This window comes from Periplaneta americana, chromosome 14 (genome assembly GCF_040183065.1).
Source record: "Periplaneta americana isolate PAMFEO1 chromosome 14, P.americana_PAMFEO1_priV1, whole genome shotgun sequence".
Classification (NCBI taxonomy): domain Eukaryota; kingdom Metazoa; phylum Arthropoda; class Insecta; order Blattodea; family Blattidae; genus Periplaneta; species Periplaneta americana.
Genome location: NC_091130.1, coordinates 109,969,921 through 109,989,365, shown reverse-complemented (window position 1 = coordinate 109,989,365; position 19,445 = coordinate 109,969,921). Strand labels below are relative to the sequence as shown.

Below are 19,445 nucleotides of genomic sequence, written 5' to 3'. Positions count from 1 at the left end.
TACACTCTGTACAGTATAACGGCGGTTTCATGAAAACGATAGATATAATACTAGTACTAGTTCTAAGCTTAAATTTCACGATAATGTTAGGTTAAATTCTGGTACAACCTGTAAACCTTTATTTCATGATAGGTATAATTCTCGTACTAGTTGTAGGCCAATATTTCATGATACCGTGATGTGTAATATTCATAAACCTACTAGATGTAGGCCTGTATTTCATGATAACGTGAGGTATAATCCTCGTCCTAGTTGTAGGTTTATATTTCATGCTAACATTAGCTAATTCTCGTGCTAGTTGTAGGTTTATATTTCATGCTAACATTAGGTATAATTCCCGTGCTAGTTGTAGGTTCATATTTCATGATAATGTTAGCTATAATTCTCGTGCTAGTTGTAGCTTTATATTTTATGCTAACATTAGGTATAATTCTCGTACTACAGTAGTTGTAGGTTTACATATCATGCTAACATTAGGTATAATTCTCGTACTAGTTGCAGGTTTATATTTCATGCTAACATTAGGTATAACTCTCGTACTACAGTAGTTGTAGGTTTATATTTCATGCTAACATTATGTATAATTCTCGTCCTAGTTTTAGGTTTATATTTCATGCTAACATTAGGTATAATTTCCGTACTAGTTGTAAGTTTATATGTCATGCTAACGTTAGGTATAATTCTCGCGCTAGTTGTAGGTTTATATTTCATGATAATGTTAGGTATAATTCTCGTGCTAGTTGTAGGTTTATATTTCATGATAACGTTAGGTATAATTCTCGTGCTAGTTGTAGGTTTATATTTCATGATAATGTCAGGTATAATTCTCGTGCTAGTTGTAGGTTTATATTTCATGATAACTATAGGTATAATTCTCGTGCTAGTTGTAGGTTTATATTTCACGATAATGTTAGGTATAATTCTCGCGCTAGTTGTAGGTTTATATTTCATGCTAACATTAGGTATAATTCTCGTGCTAGTTGTAGGTTTATATTTCACGATAACGTTAGGTATATCTCGTGCTAGTTGTAGGTTTATATTTCATGATAATGTTAGATATAATTCTCGTGCTAGTTGTAGGTTTATATTTCACGATAACGTTAGGTATATCTCGTGCTAGTTGTAGGTTTATATTTCATGATAATGTTGGGTATAATTCTCGTGCTAGTTGTAGGTTTATATTTCATGATAATGTTAGGTATAATTCTCGTGCTAGTTGTAAGTTTATATTTCATGCTAACATTAGGTATAATTCTCGTGCTAGTTGTAGGTTTATATTTCATGCTAACATTAGGTATAATTCTCGTGCTAGTTGTAGGTTTATATTTCACGATAACGTTAGGTATATCTCGTGCAAGTTGTAGGTTTATATTTCATGATAATGTTGGGTATAATTCTCGTGCTAGTTGTAGGTTTATATTTCATGATAATGTTAGGTATAATTCTCGTGCTAGTTGTAGGTTTATGTTTCATGATAACGTTAGGTATAATTCTCGTGCTAGTTGTAGGTTTATATTTCACGATAACGTTAGGTATAATTCTCGTGCTAGTTGTAGGTTTATATTTCATGATAATGTTAGGTATAATTCTCGTGCTAGTTGTAGGTTTATATTTCATGATAACGTTAAGTATAATAATTCTCGTGCTAGTTGTGTGTTTATATTTCGTGATAACGTTAGGTATAATTGTCGTGGTAGTTGTAGGCCTAAATTTCATGTTAATAATAAGTATAATTTTCTTACTAGTTGTAGGTTTATATTTCTTGATAATGTTAGGTATAATTCTCGTGCTAGTTGTAGGTCTATCTTTCATAAAAACGTTAGATATAATATTAGTCCTAGTTCTAGGCCTAAATTTCATGCTAATATTAAGTATAATTTTTGTACTAGTTGTAAGTTTATATTTCATGGTAATGTTAGGTATAATTCTCGTGCTAGTTGTAGGCCTATCTTTCATAAAAACGTTAGATATAATACTAGTCCTAGTTCTAGGCCTAAATTTCATACTAATATTAAGTATAATTTTCGTACTAGTTGTAGGTTTATATTTCATGATAACGTTAGATATAATTCTCGTGCTAGTTGCAGGCCTATCTTTCATAAAAACGTTAGATATAATACTAGTATATGATAACATTGGGTATAATTCTCGCACTAGTTCTAGACTTATATTTCATTACATGACAACGTTAGGTACAATTCTTGTACTGGTTGTAGTCCTACACTTCATAATAACTTTAGGTGTAATGCTCATACTAATGGTAATGGTAGGACTATATTTTTGTTTATTTAACGACACTGTATGAACTACTGGGTTATTTAGCGTCGATGGAATTGGTGACAGGGAGGTCATATTTGGCGAGATGAGGCCGAGGATTCGCCATGGATTACTTGGCTTTCGCTTTATGGTTTGGGGAAATCTCTGAAAAAAACCCAACCAGGTAATCAGTCCAAGCGGGAATCGAACCCACTCCCGAGCGCAGCTCCGGATCAGCAGTAGATTTAATACTCGTACTAGTTGTAGGCCTCTATTTCATGATAACGTTAGGTTTTGTACTCGTACTTGATGTAGGCTTATAGCTTATTATCATAACGTTAGTATAATACACTTTTCGTGACCTAATTTCACGATAACATTAGGGATTACTCCTACTAGTTGTAGGACTTACAGTTCATTTGCCATTCTTGTTCTGTTTTTGACATTTCTCAACTACATAATTTACCTTTCCAATGGAATTTGTTGCTTTTAATCTACAACTGATAATTTTATTCTCCAATATAGGGTAATTCCAGTCTCACGATCCGTCTATTGTGTCGTGTAAGTTGTAAGTTTTTTTAATGCTGATAAGTCTGAACCTGTTCCCATTGCGTTTGATAGTATGTAAACAACCTGTCGCGTTGTTGACACAGGTTGTGCAAGCTACTTCCTTTTTGTGCACACGCTTTGTCATGTTAAGGCTGCTATAGCACTACCAAAGTTCTTTGACAAAGAATAATTTAAAATATTTTATGAAAGATATGTGATAAAAAGTAGGATTTTGAGTATAATGCACTGTAAAATATTTTATCAAAGATAATATAAAATTGAAGAGTTGGGTGCAAGAAAGACAGTTCTCTCAAATGCAAGTTTTGATCAAATTAATGTTGAAAATTCAAACCGTAATAATGTTATCTATGCACGTCTTTACATTTTGAGTACTCCTGACCTCTATGATCATAGTATTGAACTACAACGTGGTGATCATATGCGTAACAGATCACAGAACATAATAAAGCGTTTTACTCAAAAAGGGCACATCCTCTAAAATGCCCTTCTTGCACCCGGTTCCTCAATTAAGAAACAAGAATCATCAACCTTTATTTATCTATACTAATAATAAATCTGTAGCCGAAATTTTTCTGGTAATTTTCGATTTTCCACAAATAATTGGTCCTAACATATATAATTAATCACCGTGAAACCGAAAATCGCTTTTTTGACATTTTTGTTTGTATGTCTGTCTGTCTGTCTGTCTGTCTGTCTGTATGTTTGCTACCTTTTCACGCGATAATGGCTGAACGGATTTCGATGAAAATTGGAATATAAATTAAGTTCGTTGTAACTTAGATTTTAGGCTATATGGCATTCAAAGTACATTATCTAAAAGGGGGCTTATAAGGGGGCCTGAATTAAATAAATAGAAGTATCTCGCTTATTATAGATTTTTGTGAAAAATGTTACATAACAAAAGTTTCTTTAAAAATAATTTGCGATAACTTTTATTCCGTGAAAAATTTTGATAGGACTGATATTTAATGAGATAAATGAGTTTCAAAATTAAAATAACTGCCATCTAAGGTCGTGTAATGAATTAAAAAACAAATGACTTCGTCTATAAGGGGCCTTGGACAGCAACAATCGAAAGCTATGAAAGATAGCCTACAGAGAATGTTTCTGTGTTTGTATGAAGTAATATCGGAAGCTAAATTAACCGATTTGTATAATTAATTATTATTTCACCATTGGAAAGTGTAGTTTCTCTAGATCGACATAATGCTATAATGTTATTACAGTAACTTCTGATATAATATAATCTAATGTAATATAATATAATATAATATAATATAATATAATATAATATAATATAATATAATATAATATAATATAACATAATATAAAATGTAATTGGGAGACCGGAGGGAAAAAGACCTTTAGGGAGGCCGAGACGTAGATGGGAGGATAATATTAAAATGGATTTGAGGGAGGTGGGGTATGATGATAGAGACTGGATTAATCTTGCACAGGATAGGGACCGCTGGCGGGCTTATGTGAGGGCGGCAATGAACCTTCGGGTTCCTTAAAAGCCATTTGTAAGTAAGTAAGTAATATTATATAATACAATTTAAGTTATTTGAAGGGTTCACAACCATAGTGGGCCAAGCGCCATTTACTGAATACGTAGAAAACAAGGGTTAAAATTAAGTTATTAGCATAATTTAATGGAAACCTATAACAAGTAAAATAAAATATACACATTAAATCTAAATGATGTCAATCTTCATTAAACTATGGTTGCATGTAATAAAAATTAAGAAACATGTTAAAGGAATTGTCATTGCACCAAATGAGTGTCTCTGGACCAAAATGATCGCATTTTAATTATTTGGATTCAATTTAAATTAAGTAACATATTAAACGATTTATCCTTCTATCAAACACGAATGTTCCCTGGATCAAACGTCCTATTTTAATTATGTACTTACTTTATATTTATTTCTAACGGGTGCAGCGGAGCTCACGGGTACGGCTAGTAGTTAAATAAAATAAAATCTTTTTTATAACAGATATACAAAAATTAATTATGAACAGTACTATGCATGTTTAGCTACAATTAGTTCAAAATATTAGGTCTATAAAACGCATATTGCTGAAAAAAGAAACAGAAAAGAAAACGTCTGTTGGTTAAGCAATGGATTGCTAGATGTGACAAAAAAGAAAAGAAAGAAAGAAACAAACAAACAAAAGAGGTATAGTGCGAGTACTTGAAAATTTATACACATTATTTGAGAATAATAATCCTTGGCGCTACAGCCCGTGAAGGGCCTAGACCGACCAACCGGCTGCTGGCCTCACGCCCATATGCCGAAGCAGAGGTGGACGATCATCCAACCAGAATGGAGGTATCGTGTGGTTAGCACGATGATCCCCCCAGCCGTTATAGCTGGCATTCGCAACAGGATTTCGCTACCTATCGTAGCTCCCCAAGTGCATCACGATGCTGGGTGAGCACCGGTCCCATATACTGGCCGAAATTTCATGAGAAAATTTCTTCTCTCACGAGGACTCGAACCAGCGCGCATTCCGTAACGCGAGTCCTAGACATTATTTGAGAATGGATGGAAATAATTTTCAGTTTTTCCAGACTTATGCAAAACTCCTGTACAGCAGTTACATTCTCACTATTTTATGTACACTTCTCGTCTTTTATTTCTGTTTTTGTAGTCTGTGTTTTATGTTTTATATCATTTCATTTGCTTCATATTCTCATTATCAGCATTTTGGTCGTAGTAGCAGTCCAACAATATTTATGCTCCGCCATATTGGTTCCAAACCAGGCCGATCTTTTATAAAAGATAACAAGATGCACTTATAGTTTATAAAATATCTTATATCAAATAAACTTTTATAAAAGAAACCCCATTACGCTGTTATATATTTTACAAAACATCTTTATCAAAGAACTTTTTACAATGTAATACCAGCCTAAGGACTAACAGCTTGGTGCGCTTCTTCAGTTTACGAGTGCGGTGCATGTACCTGTATAAGTGATAGACTACAGTCTCTAATAGCGATTAGCTCTGGTCGCGATTATCGAAAATGTATTTATACATGAGGTCATATTTGATATCTTCCTAGTCAACAGCTGCATTTCATACTTTTGGTATATCTTTATTGTGTATTGTTTGTTGCAGTTTATCATATCAATTCATTCGTTAAAACTAGTGGTAGAAATTTTATATTTCATTTATAGCATTAGACGCTACTGTTGGTGTATTTTATGTATATCAGTACTTTGAAAATAGAACATATTTTAAAAATGAACCCTAATCTCATTAATATCGCCGCAATACAGGATCAAATTAATAGTTTATATTTTCTTGCATAATAATGTAAATCAACTAAACACCTTCAGTAACGTGTCTTGGTTTCCTAACTGCATGTTCGAAACCTAATTTTCGTCCATTAGGCCGTGCGTCAGCACGATTAACCTATCTAGTTTTGAAAACAGGATTATCTTGATCGCGGTGGGGGTAGCTTCTGATATGTGCACACTACAACCACGATGGTGTTGAGGTCGAAAATCGCGATTAATATACCCATAGAGACTGTAATGTCACTAGTATTATGTGCAGACCAAATAGTTTCTACCACTGTTTACGTAATATATTATTATGTAAGCTTTCTACCACTGTTTACATAATATATTATTACGTAAGCAGAGCTTTCTACCGTAATTTGCTCCAAGTACGTGTATATCGTACCGTTTTCATGTAGGCCTACAGAGAGTTGCTATGCAGACCGGTCCCAGGTAAAGTAGATAACAGCTTAGACCTATAAGAAATTTTTTCCTTGGAATTCCTATTAACCCACCCATTCTATCTTTCGAGTTGTTAAATTGTAATACCATGGATATATAAAAAATAGGATGCGAAACTGCGGTCAGCACCATCTGGCCGCGGGGGGCTGAAATAAGATGATCAGCGCCCAAACGTCGTAGGTGGTGAACATTAGAACTACGTGTTGGGTACATTACCCAGAGTTCTCTATTTATCCGTTCGAGATATTGCTCGAGAGTCGAGGAGACGAGATGGCAGACAGAAACTTGCTAATAAGTGAACATAAAGTGACACGTGTGTGTATAAGCAGTGTATGTTAAACAGTGATGTTTATGGACGTTGTAAAAATAGTGTTGTTGAATGTATTGTAAAGTAATAGTAATATTGAACTAAGTAGTTCTTGCAGACTTTTCCATTCCGCTGTACAATAAATACCCAAAGAATACAATCCCAATTACCGTATCTAACCTTTTGCTTTATTTTTTGTCTCTGTCTGGTTATATTTTAATCGGGTAGTGTAAAATAGATCGTCTCTTTTACCTTCCTGTTGGCTCCGGTAAGAATTTTCAGTAGAAGATGCAGTGAAGAATAAAAATTTCAATGTTTTATTTTAAATTGGGTTAGTTTTGAATATCGATTAGGGTGGGAGGGAATACTTTCTGCACAGTTTAACGTTTTCGTTACCAGGTGCGCTGCTAAATGCATGGAGTAATTACTCTTTTCGCTACTTGGTGCGCTGCTAGATGTAATAACGCCCCTCCCCCAACAGGTGGCAGCAGGGTCAATTTCTACAACAGCGCCTCTAGTATGTGTTACAGGAAACTCAGTAAGTTTCGCATTCTATTATATATTCATCCATGGTAATACTACAGCTATACAACGGAGGCCAGCATTGCCAATTCTAATACCTGAGGAGAAGTGTGCTGTTATTCAATTTTACTGAAGGTCTAAGTTTGTGATATATATGTATTTATGGAAACTAGTGTTGATATAGTATTTTAGTTAGTTTGTTTTTCTTTTGATTTTGTCTACATATCTGTGATACCAAGACTGTTTTATCAATAAATCAATAGTGATTGTGTCAATAATAGCGAAGAAATATCTATTTTTTTTCGATCATGAATAAATTCAGGACAGGATGATCCTCAGCCCTCATATTCCCAACATTTCTGCATTTAATCCTCACTCTGTTAATGCATTTCTGTTCCTTTCTGCCCAACTTGACCAAACAAGAGTCGCGTACGCAATCAGTCAAGTAGGGCCTACTAGATGCACGCACGTCGTCCACTTAAATCTCTAGCAATACTTAATCTTGTAGCCTCGTGTCACAAAGTACGGTCACTAATAACTAACATTATTACTTAAGGATAATGGTTTACACAACAGTTCAGGCGCAACCTTATTGTGTAGAATTGTAGAGGCTTTATTCGTTGATTCAAATCCTCTTTCGAGCATTGATGTTTATCTTAAGTAGAGATCTGCCGTCCAGCTAACTCCATGTCACTAGAGCAGGCCTGCACAAGGTTTGCGCTCTCCGAGTCGGCTCACAGCTCGAGAGCGGAATGCAGATATTGGCTGTGCTCTTTATAAGGGTGGACTGGAAGAAGAGGTGATCTCGTACAAAATGTACACAAAAGTACTAGTACGAGTGTTCATGAAATGAATTCCCGTTCAGTGTTTACAAAACTATCATGGACTAGTATTAATTAATAAAGAAATATTTATTTTACAGAAATATTAGAAACTCTATAGCTACTTAAATATACAATATCATTTTGTTATATTTTTATTTATCAGCACATCAAAACGGGGTTTTATGCTGTTGGCAGCTGAAGGGAATGGTACTGATCGTAATGAAACATCAGTTACAGATGTTCGATGCCTGCCTTTATTAAAGTTGGTAATAGAAAACAGTTGCTCACAAATATAAATGTTGAGGCAAACATAGCCATCATTTTCACAGCCAGCCTGTGTAGTCGTAGATATTATTGCTGAGGTTTAGTCTTATAAAACTCAACCAGACTAGTAGTATTATTCAAACGGTTTTTAGCTCTTAGGCCACATTGAAGATCAACAAGTTCATGCTGTAAATCGTATGACACTGTTTCAACTAGTGTTGAAGGAATTTATTATGATAACTTTTAACTTCTTTCCAATTAAGACAAGATCTTGGAACCTAGAATTAAATTAATTTTGAATTTCAATTAATATTTGCACATAATCGTTTAACATGGCTTCATCACGAACAGTTTCTATCGTTCGAAAGTGAGCCATATTACCTTCCCGAAACTGACTTACGAAAAGTGTAAGTTTACGACTGAAATCCCGTAATTTATTCAACATATCAACAATGAGCTGTCCTTTTCCCTGAAGAAGATATTTAAATTGTTGAAGATTAATAAATTATAACGGACCCTATCACATGTAATAATGCAACTTTCAACTCCTGAACCTTTTTACTGCGATCTTCACCAACAAAACCATCGTATCTGTATGTGTGGACTAGTAATGACGTATTATTATGTTTTCCTCTTTCTTTCAAACCGTTGTGGCAGATAAGTATTGACTCCAGCTGCTGTGAAGAAATAAGCTTTTTCCCATGCAATATTGAAAGAATTTGCCTGATGATCACTTTTCCGTCTTTTAGATTCCTCCATTATGTAGCTGTAGATAGGCAAAGTGAAACAGCTATTGATAATACACACTACACCAGATAGCTGCGTGGACTATCCTCGACCTTAGGCAGGCCTACGTCATTCCGACGTACCTTTCCGGCCGAGCTGTTAGACGGCTGCCGCGCTCAATGAGCGCCGTTTGTGCAGGCTTGTACTAGAGCCTTGCTTTGTATGTGATGAGTATGCTGAAAATGTATGAGGCGGCAAAAAAAAGTTTAATTATCCAAGAAAAAGAGAAATAAAATTGCCTAAATAAACTTCAGTTAATAAATGGATTTCATGAACATTATGCATTATATTCGTATAGCCTAAGTAGTAGAATTGCTCAAGTGTAACACATATTATATAATACTTCTTGCTACTGTCGCTTTAATATCTCATAGATACGATCTTCATGCTAGAGTACACACATAATCTTATCTGTTCATACTTCTTCACAAATAACAACGAACACTTGAGATTTCAAGATCTCATTATTGTAATTATTCCTCTACTCTTCTCTCCTTCCATAAATTAAAAGTAACTTGAGTCTTATACTACCAGTACCTGGAAAGAGGTACAAAATCAGAATAGGTTGCATAGAAACCGGAACCTTGATTTAACGGATGTCATTCATTATGTACGCGTGCCAATTATCTCGTCGCCATGGCCAAGGTTACTGTGGCAACGGTGCACGGTGTGCGAAATGAACGCTTTAAAATTGGTCTGTTTTATGAGATGCATATTAATAAAACTGCAATCAATCCGCACCTTGTTTCCCAGCTTATAGTCTTAGAAGAAAGAGTTGTATTATTATTATTATTATTATTATTATTATTATTATTATTATTATTATTATTATTATATCTTAATAATATCATAATTACTAGGAAAGATTGTATTAGAGATCTTGGTGTCTTACTTGATTCTAAATTATATTTCCATGATCATGTGCAATATATTTATACCTATTCACTAAGAATGCTTGGTCTAATTAGATTTATAACTTATTCTTTTTCTACTCCTATGTGTTTATTAATTTTATACTATACGTTGGTCAGATCAAAGCTTGAATATGCATCTGTTGTATGGAACTCCATTACTTCCACTGACTCGGCTAAATTGGAGAATATTCAAAGTAAATTTATTACCTTGTGTTCTTATAGATTTTTACCTACTCTGATGATTATAAATATGAAGTTAGCTGCATATATTTCAATTGCTGTAGGTTATTTTCAAGACGTCAAGATCTTGATTATTTTTTTGTAAAGTAATTAAGGGTGATATTGACTGTGAAGCCTTCTTAAGCATTATCAGTCTTCGTATTCCTGCTAAGGGTTTAAGATTTCATAAAAATGTTTTACAATAGAAATTCTAAGTCTCTTTCTCCAGTCAGCAGATGTATAAAATATGCTAATTTGCATGGATTGAATTTGGATCCATTTAATGTATAGTATATAGGCTACTTTTGGAGTTTTATGTCAGTTATTAATTTATATCTTTTGTTTAGATAACAAGGATTCTCTTCAAATATTACATCATCTCTATTTCAATTAATGTTGCCTTCAACAATTAACTTTCTTTTTTTTCTTTAATGTTTCAAATCACAATATATTGTACATGTTTATTGTATTCAGGACCCTTGTGGTCACTCAAATTCTTCGAGCTGACGTCTTTAATGAATAAATTAATTTAAAAAATATTATTATCGTTATCTTTTATATCATTTGTATTATATTCATTTATATGATTCCATCCTCTCATTTTCAATTACAATTATTTTTAACTGTCATTATTTTAATAACTATTTCTATGTACTTTTATTGTAATTTCTATCATTATTAATGTTCTTGTTATGAAATTGTCATGTGCTGAACTGTTATTGACCCTGACTTTTGTACAGCATATAAAATATTAATAAATAAATAAAATTATTATTATTATTATTATAAATATCAATAAATAAATAAATTATTGGCATTAGCAGTAGTAGTGGTAGTGGTAGTGGTGGTAGTAGTAGTGGTAGTAGTAGTAATGGTAGTGGTAGTGGTGGTAGTAGTAGTGTAGGCCTAGTGGTAGTAGTGGTAGTGGTAGTGGTAGTAGTAAAATATTCCTATTATGCCGTACGGAGGCCCACAAATTAGAAGGACGTTAATTCTCATCATTCAGCATTAATAGCAGTAGGGACATCAGTTCTATGTCTTTGCCGCCTTTACTCCCAAGGAAATAGTACCTCCGGTACTTAGAGGCTGAGTGAACCCTTGGATCACAATGGGACCGGAAGAGTTAGATCATTTGAGAAAACTCATGATATCATCGGGAATCGAATCTGCAAACTTCCTGTGCAACAGGTGGTAAATAATACTGCAGAGGCTCTCAAAATAGGAAAGAACACCATCGTTAAAATAGGAAAGGAGAAATTTCAATTGAATGAGCAAGAGAATGAACCTTTTCGACTTGAAACCCCGGGAAATAAAAGGAAAGTGGAAAAGCAAGTGACAAATTTAGATGCCTTTCAGGAGGATGCAAACTGGTGCCATGTATAATATTTAGGGGAACATGGGGCAGGACGGGGTTGTCAATGTTTGAATGCTTTTATTTGGTATCAAATAATGTAAATGTATGGGTTTTATGACATATATGCTTTTATTACACTGTAAACAAGTAAAAAATATACACTTCGAGTGAAATCCGGTCATTATAACCTTAAAATAAATTAGATTTTCGAAATGTGTGTTTTGCCCCGTTCTGCCCCACCTATGGGGCAAAATGGGGTATCTATTTTTGTAATAATTAAATGGCAAAAGTGACAAAAATTATATACTGAAAGTGTGAATACTACAACATTTTACAAGTTTACTTGAGAAAAAGTCATTCGCAAAATAGCCAAATGTGCGTGGCATCCTCGTCTTCACTATCTACTTCTGCGCAACAATTGTGAGCCCATTTCAGACATGATATTCATCTAATCCAACCTTCTTCTGACAAACAACAGAACGAACAACCCGTTACAGGAGATGAAATTTAATTAAATATGACGTGGGGCAGGACGGGGTACTGCCCTGTTATGCCCCACCCCGTTTTGCCCCATAGTCACAATTTCTAAGTTATGAGGTATTGGCAGGAAAAATAACGCACGAAATTTAAGAAAGTTTCGGAATTAAAAGCCAGGTAAGCACCCTATAATATGACATTAAAATAGATTATCTAAATAAACCTCATTTCTACTTACGTGTGACAAGAGAACACTTTAAAGTTGCAAATGAATGATACAATATGATGCAGCAACCGAATAACATACAACAGATGCAAGGAAAGGCAGTAAGTGTTGTGTGATGATATATTTACATGAGTTGACGAAGTTCTAAAAAAAATTCGGTAGATTGCACTACTTGTTGGGAAGATAGAGGCTATACCCCGTCCTGCCCCCCTACCCCGTCCTGCCCCATATTCCCCTATATTACCGATGGAAAGAGCATCCTACGTTAAAAAAAGATGCAGACTTCGCTTCGAGATGCGGATCTTTTCCATGGCAGTGTTTCTTTTCTGCACACTGTCTTAAAGAATTTAGGTTTCAAGTATAAAAAAAATCAATGGTCGTAAGGTATTAATGGAGAGAACTTATGTACCTCCCACCCTTAAAACTCATGTAACCTAACCACTTTTCTTGCAGTAAAATTTTATTTCACGTACATTTCTTTGGTTATATTGTTTATATTATTTTTAATAGAGAGATATGGTAGGATAGAAATTTACTGTTTTCCTCGAAACATTAATTGTATTTTTCAAGGAAATGTAAAATTCCACGAGATGAATTTCTTATGTCCTCCGATAATTCGCACACTTCCTTGCGCCACGCTCACCACATGACCAGAAAGTCCCTATGCTTAATAATGCGTAGTCCCAAAATTAGCACAAGAATGAAGGCAGAACGCAAATGAACCAACGTTTTAAATAATTACACAATGACGATGATAATTATTGTTATTACAATGATAACGATGAGCATTACTATGACGAGGGCTTCATTATTACCTCCTGCCGGAATTATAACTGGCATTTATTCATTGACTTACTTCAGGAAATGTCTGTTGCTAGGACACAGTGTCGTAGAAACATTGTACTTCAGACATGGTAATTAAAAAAAAATTGTGCGCGTCACACATCTGTTGGCTCGTAACGAAGAACGAACGCACCTGGTCATAACTGCACCCCTTCAAAACGTCGCGTGCACTGCAGCTGTGAGGGACCGTTTGTTTCAGATTACGGTGATCATGAGACTTTAGAACATAGCCCCTAATTGCTGCACTCGTATGTTCTGAGCGGTGTATGAAGTCCATGTGACTTAATCTTCTACTCAGTATAGTCCAGGGACCCCACTGACGTACCCACTTCTAGATATTAACTCTGAAAGCAATATTATACAATATAATGGCATTATTTATTTATTTATTTCTTTACTCCTTTATTTATTTATTTATTTAGCCTATTTATTTACTTATTTATTTATCTATTTATTTTTTATTTATTTACTTACTAGCCGTCCGTACCCGTGCGCTCCGCTGCATCCGTCAGAAATAAATATAAAGTAATTACATAATTATAATAGGACATTTGATCCAGGGAACATTCGTGTTTGATAGAAGGATAAATCGTTTAAAATGTTACTTAATTTAAATTGCATCCAGATAATTAAATTGCGATCATTTTGGTCCAGAGACACTCATTTGGTGCAATGACAATTCCTTTAACCTATTTCTTAATTTTTATTACATGCAACCATAGTTTAATGAAGATTGATATCATTTAGATTTAATGTGTATATTTTATTTACTTGTCATAGGTTTCCATTGAATTATGGTAATAACTTAATTTTAACTCTTGTTTTCTACGTCTTCAGTAAATGGTGCTTGGCCCACTATGGTTCTGAACCCTTCAAATAACTTAAATTATATTATATAATATTACCTATTATATTATATTATATTATATTATATTATATTATATTATATTATATTATATTATATTATATTATATTATATTATATTATATTATATTATATTATATTATATTATATTATATTATATTATATCAGAAGTTACTGTAATAACATTATAGCATTATGTCCATCTAGAGAAACTACACTTTCCAATGGTGAAATAATAATTAATTATACAAATCGGTTAATTTAGCTTCCGATATTACTTCATACAAACACAGAAACATTCTCTGTAGGCTATCTTTCATAGCTTTCGATTGTTGCTGTCCAAGGCCCCTTATAGACGAAGTCATTTGTTTTTTTAATTCATTACACGGCCTCAGATGGCAGTTATTTTAATTTTAAAACTCATTTATCTCATTAAATATCAGTCCTATCAAAAGTTTTCACGGAATAAAAGTTATCGCAAATTATTTTTAAAGAAACTTTTGTTATGTAACATTTTTCACAAAAATCTATAATAAGCGAGATATTTCTATTTATTTAATTCAGGCCCCCTTATAACCCCCCTTTTAGATAATGTATTTTGAATGCCATATAGCCTAAAATCTAAGTTACAACGAACTTAATTTATATTCCAATTTTCATCGAAATCCGTTCAGCCATTATCGCGTGAAAAGGTAACAAACATACAGACAGACAGACAGACATACAAACAAAAATTTCAAAAAAGCGATTTTCGGTTTCAGGGTGGTTAATTATATATGTTAGGACCAATTATTTTTGGAAAATCGAAAATTACCAGAAAAATTTCGGCTACAGATTTATTATTAGTATATATTCTATCTATCTATCTATCTATCTATCTATCTATCTATCTATCTATCTATCTATCTATCTATCTATCTATCTATCTATCTATCTATCTATCTATCTATCTATCTATCTATCTATCTATCTATCTATCTACCTACCTACCTACCTACCCACCCACCCACCCACCCACCCACCCACCCACCCACCCACCCACCCACCCACCCACCCACCCATCCATCCATCTATCTATCTATCTATCTATCTATCTATCTATCTATCTATCTATCTATCTATCTATCTATCTACTTATTTCTTTCTTTCTCTCTTTCTTCACTTACATATTTTATTTATTTATTTATTTATTTATTTATTTATTTATTTATTTATTTATTTATTTATTTATTTTTTATTTATTTATTTATTTATGTATTTATTTATAAGTTGTTACAGCATAGAGAAGAAAGCATTTGTAGGATGATAAGTAACCCCAGTAGTTGGAGAAAACACGCACTGCAGTAAATGTCCGCCATATACCTTGCTCGATATGCCGAGAGTCGAAATTTTAGGAAGGAGATAAACATAACCAAAAATAAGAATAGGAAAAATGCAAAGCGATAACGTGAGAACGAAGGGAAAAGAAACAGAAGTGGCAGAAGGAAAAAAGAAGGAAAATAATGGCCGTAAGAAAGACAGAAGAAAACATTTAAACAGAGAAAAAAAGGAACTAAGGAACGGAAAGAGAGAGACAGGAAACATAAAAAAGTGTAATCATTATGTGACGCGTATTTTTCTGCTGAACGTATTACGCAGAAATAAAAATTGATGCGTATTTTAGCCTATTTCTTACGTTAAGTAAATTGTTTAATCTTTAAAGTTATTCACAAACGTATTCTTTCAAATTCTTTCCTTATCTAAGACAAAATGTAAAGAATGGAATAAATTAAGATAAAAATAAATAGGCCTACATTAATAACGAATAGACGAAAGAACAGAAAAACGAAAGGAAGGCTCGAACTTCTTTGAAATATTGGAAGGCAGGACACTGCACAAAGTCCAATACAACTTTAATTGCTTTTACTGAAATATTTGAGAGAGCGGGATATTACAAAGGAGCCATAAAATGAAATTATGTTGATGGAATAATATTGTAAGGACGTTAGGAAAGAAAATATATCAATTAAAATGTACAAGTCAATGTCTCTTACAGTCTTTTTCTAATGATCTTAAAATCTGAATAAAAATTTAAAGAGTTTTAAGTTATTAAGAAACTGATCGCAAATACCGTAAGCAAATCATACAATATCTCCGTATTATTAACATGCATACTAGAGATGAACAGCAATCGAGAAAACGAGACTAACAGCGCCCGCAAAGCCGAAAACCCGCACGACAATGTTGTATTACGTCGCGTCCTTGACGTAAAGACTGGTTGTGAGTGTTCCGAGACTCGATATTGATCATCTCCCGAAGTCCCGAAGTCAGCAGTTGTTTATACCTGACTGAACTTTTTATCTACTTTGGCAACTGTTATATATGTATAAACAATCAAGTAGCCTATTTGAAACATCTCTACCTTTCAGTGTATAATAATCCGTTCCCCAGTCTTTATTTAATTACTAGGCCCTTATTAAAACGCTAGGAATTTTCTTTTCATATGTTTAAGATCAAGTGTGCAATCTCAAGTAAAAATATATTAATATCATGTTTTATGTTTCTTGGAAATGCAAATTTATTTGAGAATTGTTTTTTTATTTATATTACCATCATATAATAGAACCAGAACATTTTGATAACTAAGATACTGTTCTGTTTTGTATTTTTGTCTCATTTAAACATTTATAATGTTATTTATTTCAATTATGTATGTTATTCAAAGTTACGAAATCTTTCCACGTCGACCAAATGCTATTTCGAGAATGATGAGCGAGACTCGAAGCGCAGTGAGAATGACGAGCCGAGACTCGAAAGACAAATGCAACGAACACAGCGAGCGAGAGCGGCAGTTAGTTTTGTTCATCTCTAATGCATACGGTATGAAAAAAATCTACAATAGAACAAAGTGGAAGCAATACATGGAAAGAATGTGGGCCTACAAACAATTTTCTTCATATACACATCTACAGGGAAATTGGAAAACTAGCATATGATAGGAAAAACAAATCTAGAGGCAAGAGATAACATGGCGACAGACGTTCCACAGTTACTCTGCCATAGAGTAGTTTTTGTCTCAAGCCGTACAATTCTTAGAGGAACTCATCCAATTAATTTTATTCATTGTAATGATGACGATGACATCGTCGATATCAATAAAATGAAATGTCCATTTTGAATCTTGCGCACACCACTTTTAACACTTGAATATAATTAATTGATGAACTAGTGGACTTACTCGTATTAAATATGTAATATTTGTGCGGCTTACAGCTGTTTCAGTGCTTCACGCACCATCATCAGAGCCTACTAGATCGCGGCGTCATCTCGAACTTATCTGCCTGTTAGGAGGGTGTGTTTTATTGTTGGAAGGTGTTGAAACACACACACAAACACACTAAAACACACCCCGATCAAATCCTCAACACACAGATCAATTTCAGTACACACACACTATTTGACTCCACACTTCAACACCTTCCAACAATAAAACACACCCTCCTAACAGGCAGAGAAGTTCGAGATGACGCCGCGATCTAGTAGGCTCTGATGATGGTGCGTGAAGCACTGAAACAGCTGTAAGCCGCACAAATATTACATATTTAACACGAGTAAGTCCACTAGTTCATCAATTAAAATGAAATGGATCTGCGCTCATGCATAAACTCAATTATAAACTATAGTCTAAATTCATCACAATATGATTAAGCTTGATTGTTTATGTAAAGTACCTATATGATTATGTTTGAGACTTGCAGACACAAAATTTTCTAGACATTTTAATGACGTATTAAGAGGAAATAATTTTAATTATCCGAAACAATTTTTCCTTGAAATTACTCACGTCATCTTCACAGGGAGGTATACCTGAAAGCAAGATTTTTAAATATAATTTCTCACTATTAAAATCGAGAATTTCTTCCCTTTAAAATTCATTACTTTCAGGAAGTTTTCATTGTTCCAGCTAAAGAAGAAAGATAGCATTTCTTTACTTTATCAGTGTAAAAGGTGTGACATCGCTATCAACAGAACTTTCGATATTCAAAACTATCTTCTGTTACTAGGTTTCTTCGTGTGTTCTTTCCTTACTCGGGTAGAAATTACGGATCAGTTTTAGATAATTTTAAATAGCAGAAGTGTCTAGTATGATGATAACATTACACTTGACCACAATAAAAATAAAATAAGTTACATCCTAAGCAGATAAAGAAATGACATTGTTTTTCGTCGTAAATCGGGAATGGTAACCACAAATTTCATCACTAAACCACAGACTCTATCCTCCATGAGACGATTAGATAAAAATTTGACGCAATAGTACTTCAGTCAGCCAATTCTCATTAAAAGTAACGGAAATCGACTTCTGACGGGTTCTAGAAGATGTGTTATGGACAAAACTGTCGTGGGTTAGAATATCTGCGAGTATATATTTTATGCTCACGTCTCTTTACGAACGGCTTTAGAGCTATAAAGGAGGAAGTTCCAAACTATTCGTTTTACTTACATTGTTGTGGCAACTCCCAGAGTCTATCCGCTGGAAACATACAGATCAAGCCTGTGATGTACTGTTGTTCTTGTCTTCTGAGGCTAATTGTGGAGCTTGTTTCCAAAAGGTACCAAATCCAACTGAACAAATTTTACAGGAGAATAAAAAAACTTACTGAAGCTACAATAATTATTGTAATACGGTATATCAATATCTGATTTAGGGTTTATCTGCACCTCTTTTAAGATCTTTATAACAAATTTTAAGCTATTCCACATTTTTTTTCCGAAGTTATTGTGAGTTTAATTTTTGATTTGGTGCGTTTTGGCATAACATTTCGAAAAGTTTCTATGCAGTGCGTTTAATAACTAAATTACTTACAATAATAATATATTTTGTGACATTTAGTATTAATTACATTGTTGTTTCACATATAAGACAACATTTGCAATTAACATATTGTCTCAGCAGCAATAAAAGCAAAACTTTTCAAACATTATAGTGAACGTCAATAACATTATAAAGGTGCTTCTGATGCCATGTTATTTACTTTCACAACTCTCTTGTAAAGTGAAATTTTCTATAATTCATGAGACATCGAGTCATTTTTTTTAGTTTGTTTTACATTGCTACAGTTTGGTATTTCTTTCAGTTGGACCAAAATATTACAGTCATATCTTATCCCATTTCTATATTGGTGTCACTGCATATGCAGAAGGCACACCTCTGTACGATGAATAATAGGTCGTTTGGCTTCACTAATTTTAAAGCTTTTAGCCTTTGGATCTGTCTTTTACGAGATT

General features: G+C 33.6%; 1 protein-coding gene across 1 annotated transcript in view; it reads right to left on the bottom strand.

Annotated features, from left to right (window-relative positions):
- LOC138713660 (gamma-glutamyl hydrolase A-like) overlaps positions 1–19,445 on the bottom strand; it is an 83,447-nt gene that overhangs the window by 49,563 nt on the left and 14,439 nt on the right. The gene's annotated exons all lie outside the window — the stretch shown is intronic.